General features: G+C 45.1%; 1 non-coding gene across 1 annotated transcript; it reads left to right on the top strand.

Moving 5' to 3' along the window:
- The first annotated feature begins 3,348 nt into the window (after positions 1–3,348).
- Positions 3,349–3,441, top strand: trnar-ucu (transfer RNA arginine (anticodon UCU)). The gene is made up of 2 exons: positions 3,349–3,385; positions 3,406–3,441. It is a non-coding gene; the product is annotated as a tRNA-Arg (tRNA).
- The last annotated feature ends 2,559 nt before the right edge of the window (positions 3,442–6,000 follow it).

Consider the following 6,000-nt stretch of genomic DNA (forward strand, 5'->3'; position numbering starts at 1 on the left):
CCTTTATGAATCCACACTTGCCCAAGTGACTATTCATTTTGGCCCAGATCATCGTTTCTAAACGCATCACACCTCCGAGTTTAAATTGACTGGTCTGTAGTTGCCGGGTTTAGCCTTACACCCTATTTGAACAAGGATGTTCCATTGGTAATTATCCAGTCCTCTGGCATCACCCCCGCTTCCATGGCGGATTGGAAGATTATGACCAGCACCTCTGAAATTTCCACCCTTACTTCCCTCAGAAACCTTGAAAGCGTCCCATCTGGACCGGGTGACTTATCAACTTTAAGCATAGCCAGCCTTTCAAATGCCTCCTCTGTATCAATTTTCACCCCATCCAGTATCTCAACAACCTCCCTTTTTACTGTGACTTTGGCAGCATCTTCTTCCTTGGTAGAGACAGACGCAAAGTACTCATTTAGTGCCTCAGTCATGCCATCTGCCTCCATGCGTAGATCTCCTTTTTGGTCCCGAATCGGCCTCACCCCTCCTCTTATTCCCATTTCGCTAATTATATGCCTGCAGAAGACTTTTGGATTACCTCTTCTGTTAACCGCCAATCTATGTTCATACTCTCTCTTTACCCCTCTTATTTACTTTTTCACGGTACTTCCTATATTCAGCCTGGTTCTCACTTGTATTGTCAAACTGACATCTGTCATTAACCCCCTTTATCTGCTTCATTTAACCCCCTATCTCTTTCCTCATCCATGGGGCTCTGGCTTTAGTTGCCCTGCCTTCCCCCTCCTGGGAATCTACTTAGAGTGCACCCGAAACATCTTCTCTTAAAATGCCACCCATTGTTCGATTACATTTTAGCCTGCCAATCTTTGATTCCAATTTACACGGGCCTGGTACGTTCTGAACCCACTTGAATTGGCCCTCCTCCTATCAAGTATTTTACTTAAAATAGCTCCTTCTCCTTTTGCATAACTAATCTAAACCTTATGATACTATGATCACCGTTCCCTAAATATTCCCCAAGTGACACTTGCTCCACTTGACCCACCTCATTCCCCAGAACCAGATCCTTCCTCGTTAATATTAACACTTGTGACGTATTTGAATATTTGTTGCATTTAATGTAAGATGTTTGACCTGCAAATGTGTCCAAAACACGTTTTGAGGATACTGTTCTAGAGGGCTTATTTTACAAACTTCTTTACCTGCAACCAGCAACCCATCTCCATTAAAGGTTGTGAAGTGAAGCTGGTTTCAGAGCAGTTTTCGGCGTTCAGCTTTTCTCCACAATGTGCAATTAGTAGAAACTCATTTAGAGCACATCTTAAAATCAATTAGAATGTCAGGCACAGGATAGTTGGGATGGAATCGTCTCTTACAATAATTACAAAGTGTAATAGATTACAAAGTGAAAAAGCGAATCCAATCTCTCAGTCTCTCTCTCTGACACTTTCTCGGTGAGTGATCATAAACCAGCAGAAGAAGCTAAAACAAAGAACTGAGCAGTTTTGTTTGTTTCCTTTTCCTTCGGACGAGTACAGTTGAAGAGAATGATTTCTGTTTCCTGTTGGACAAATAACTGGAATGAGCAATGTATCTGATTCCCATGGTTACCCAGTGAAACATCCACGTGTATATCTCAGATTTACACTGAAACCTTCCTTCCTCACTAATTATAGAAAACTTTTGGTAAGGTTCAATCAGACTTCAGAATTCCAGAAGCACAAAGAAAGGTGGACATTTCATGGTGACCTAACCGACAGGCGAGAGAGGTTTGCAGGTTTACCTGGAGCTGTAAATGTATAAACTCCTTCTAATGTACAAACTCCCCTCACCAACAGTAATTCAATTCTCACTGATCTGAGACTTTGGTCATTATTGGTGATTATACTTTGTGGATTTAAAGCAGCAGTAAATATGTTCTGTGTTGTGTACATCGCAGTTCAGTCAATATAAAGCATTGTCATCCGACCTACCATGAGCAATGCCACAGGGGGAATGTTAATTACGGACAGTTCTGCCTCCTGCAGTTGGTCTCTCGGTCACACATCCGGCATCACCTCTCGGTCTCACACTTCAGAGTCACGCCTAAATATGAACACATTTCTGTTTCAGACTTTTACCTGAAGGTCAACAATTCACAAGTCAAGATGAAGAGAGCAAACAAATCAAATATTTACGAACGTTAACAGATCGAAAATTCACCATAAATGACTGAGGAAAAAATGAAGCAAACGGATCAAGATGAACAATTAGCAAAAGGTAACAATTAAAGAAAGGAGAAGTGGGAACCGATCAAATCGTTTTTGAAAAATCCTTTCGGTTTTCATCTTAGTTTCTCCATTAACTTGGGGACGGACATCGAGAAATATTTTTCGTACCATCATAAAGACAATTAGAATAAACATTTCACAAAGTCGGCCTTAATCTTACTTATACGATAGCATGCTATGTGTTTGTAAAATCTGCAATTGTTTTACCATTCTTTAAGTTTAGAGGGATGCTCTGAATATGTGTTTTACATTGAAACGTAAGTGGATTAATAAAATAAAATGAGGAAATCTGTTTAAAAATAAGAAGAGCTGATTTTCCATGTTGAATATCGCGATATATTTATATACACAACTGTAATTTGTGAAATGATGGAATGTATTTATTTCTATATCTGTACGGGTAAGGAAATCCCCATTGGATCATTTCCAGGAACCAGCCAAGTAATAAATTAGTTTATCAAACCCAAAACACCCTTTGGGATTTGCTGATTGAACATTTGTATGGAAATCGCGACCATCACAAAGCATTGGAACAAATATACCCGCTGAGGCTTCGGGGCTGTTACTGATTTATTTCTATCACTGAGTAACCTATTTTAAACAGGGTGAAGCTACAAATCTAATGATAAGAGTCTGTGTTGGAGAAGGAACAGATGAAAGTATCAAATTTAATTGCACTGATTCCACAAACACTGTACACCACATCCTTTAAACATTGTTAACTGTTTCGACATAAAACGGGTGAGGGTGTAAAAAGAAAGTAACAGAAAAAAAGCTCATTAATGTCTCAAATTTAATTTTGATTTTGTTGCACAAACACTGAACATCCCATCCCTAAAACACTGTCCCGATCTAAAATCTTTCGGCAGGAACCTGAGCCACAGTGAAAATGCTGTGATTTCAACCTGGTTCAAAACACGCAGCCATCTGATTTGGAGTCAGACGCGACTGTTCTTGGACCAGGCCCACAACAAGCGACTGGAGCCGGATCCATTGGACGGCGATCGGTGCAGACCGCCACCGCGGCTCTCGGAATGTGAGAGGCGGAAGCAGGAGCAGCCTGACCGCCTCAACCACAGCACAGGATCCCCGCTCTCCCGCCCATTGCATAACTGACTCTGTGGCGCAATGGATAGCGTGTTGGACTTCTACCTAATCAATTGGAGAAGATGTTCAAAGGTTGTGGGTTCGAGTCCCACCAGAGTTGAATTTTAATTTCGGGAGCTGGGAAGTGAAATTTTGCAGCAAAACCGCAACAGGAGCATTAATGTCCGTCGAGGATGTGAAACTGCCCCCTGCACTTCATCTTACACAAGTGGCTCCAGTCACACCCGAATTTATGATTCTAAATCCACTCTGAGCTGGATTGGCGAAACACTCTCAAGGAGGAGACTCATCCTCTGCTCAGACCGAAAGTCAATCTGCTGGACTTCCGGCTCTGTCAGACTGTATGTTCCTTCAGACAGGTTTCGAACTGGACACATGCATCCTGCTGCCGTGCGAGCATTGGTGCTTGAGGGGTAGAATTCTTGTTTGCTGTAATTCTATTCCTGTAAAACTACTCCTGCAGTGCAGGATGGAAAGTATCCTGGCTGAGCGGTCAAAGGTGCTGGTTTGAAGCTCCAGTTAAATCCCACGATTTATAGATGGATCAAAATCATAGTTTGCGTCTCCAAAACCGCAACCTCCCTCCTGTAAAAAAGTTACTTGACCTCGTCCTCACCAATCTACCTGTCGCAAATGCATCTGTCCATGACAGTATTGGTAGGAGTGACCACCGCACAGTCCTTGTGGAGACCAAGTCCCGCCTTCGAACTGAGGACACCATCCAACGTGTTGTGTGGCACTACCACCGTGCTAAATGGGACAGATTCAGAACAGATCTGGCAGCTCAAAACTGAGCATCAGCAGCAGCAGATTTGTATTCCAGCACAATCTGTAACCTCATGGCCCGGCATATTCCTCACTCTATCATTACCAACATGCCAGGAGATCAACCTTGGTTCAATGAGGAGTGCAGAAGAGCATGGCAAGAGCAGCACCAGGCGTACCTAAAAATGAGGTGCCAACTTGGTGAAGCTACAACTCAGGACGACAAACGTGCTAAACAGCGGAAGCAACATGCTATAGACAGAGCTAAGCGATTCCACAACCAGCGGATCAGATCAAAGCTCTGCAGTCCTGCCACATCCAGTCGTGAATGGTGGTGGACAATTAAACAACTAACGGGAGGAGGAGGCTCTGCAAACATCCCCATCCTCAATGATGGCGGAGTCCAGCACGTGAGTGCAAAAGACAAGGCTGAAGCATTTGCAACCATCTTCAGCCAGAAGTGTCAAGTGGATGATCCATCTCGGCCTCCTCCCGATATCCAAACCATCACGGAAGACAGTCTTCAGCCAATTCGATTCACTCCACGTGATATCAAGAAACGGCTGAGTGCACTGGTACAGCAAAGGCTATGGGCCCCGACAACATCCCAGCTGTAATGCTGAAGATTTGTGCTCCAGAACAAGCTGCCCCTCGAGCCAAGCTGTTCCAGTACAGCTACAACACTGCCATCTACCCGACAATGTGGAAAATTGCCCAGGGATGTCCTGTCCACAAAAAGCAGGACAAATCCAATCCGGTCAATTACCGCCCCATCAGTCTACTCTCAATCATCAGCAAAGTGATGGAAGGTTTCGTCGACAGTGCTATCAAGCGGCACTTACTCACCAATAACCTGCTCACCGATGCTCAGTTTGGGTTCCGCCAGGACCACTCGGCTCCAGACCTCATTACAGCCTTGGCCCAAACATGGACAAAAGAGCTGAATTCCAGAGGTGAGGTGAGAGTGACTGCCCTTGACATCAAGGCGGCATTTGACCGAGTTTGCCACCAAGGAGCCCGAGTAAAATTGAAGTCAATGGGAATCAGGGGGAAAACTCTCCAGTGGCTGGAGTCATACCTAACGCAAAGGAAGATGGTAGTGGTTGTTGGAGGCCAATCATCTCAGCCCCAGGACATTGCTGCAGGAGTTCCTCAAGGCAGTGTCCTAGGCCCAACCATCTTCAGCTGCAACATCAATGACCTTCCCGCCATCATAAGGTCAGAAATGGGGATGTTCGCTGATGATTGCACAGTGTTCACTTCCATTTGCAACCCCTCAAATAATGAAGCAGTCCGTTCCCGCATGCAGCAAGACCTGGACAACATCCAGGCTTGGGCTCAAAACTGGCAAGTAACATTCGCGCCAGACAAATGCCAGGCAATGACCATCTCCAACAAGAGAGAGTCTAAGCACCTCCCCTTGACATTCAACGGCATTACCATCGCCGAATCCCCCACCATCAACATTCTGGGGGTCACCATTGACCAGAAACTTAACTGGACCAGCCATATAAATACTGTGGCTACGAGAGCAGGTCAGAGGCTGGGTATTCTGTGGTGGGTGACTCACCTCCTGACTTCCCAAAGCCTTTCCACCATCTCCAAGGCACAAGTCAGGAGTGTGATGGACTACTCTCCACTTGCTTGGATGAGTGCAGCTCCAACAACACTCAAGAAGCTCGACACCATCCAAGATAAAGCAGCCCGCTTGATTGGCACCCCATCCACCACACTTAACATTCACTGCCTTCACCACCGGCGCACTGTGGCTGCAGTGTGTTCCATCCACAGGATGCACTGCATCAACTCGCCAAGGCTTCTTCGACAGCACCTCCCAAACCCGCGACCTATACCACCTAGAAGGACTACAGCAGGCACATGGGAACAACACCAC

This window comes from Heptranchias perlo, chromosome 20 (genome assembly GCF_035084215.1).
Source record: "Heptranchias perlo isolate sHepPer1 chromosome 20, sHepPer1.hap1, whole genome shotgun sequence".
Taxonomy (NCBI): domain Eukaryota; kingdom Metazoa; phylum Chordata; class Chondrichthyes; order Hexanchiformes; family Hexanchidae; genus Heptranchias; species Heptranchias perlo.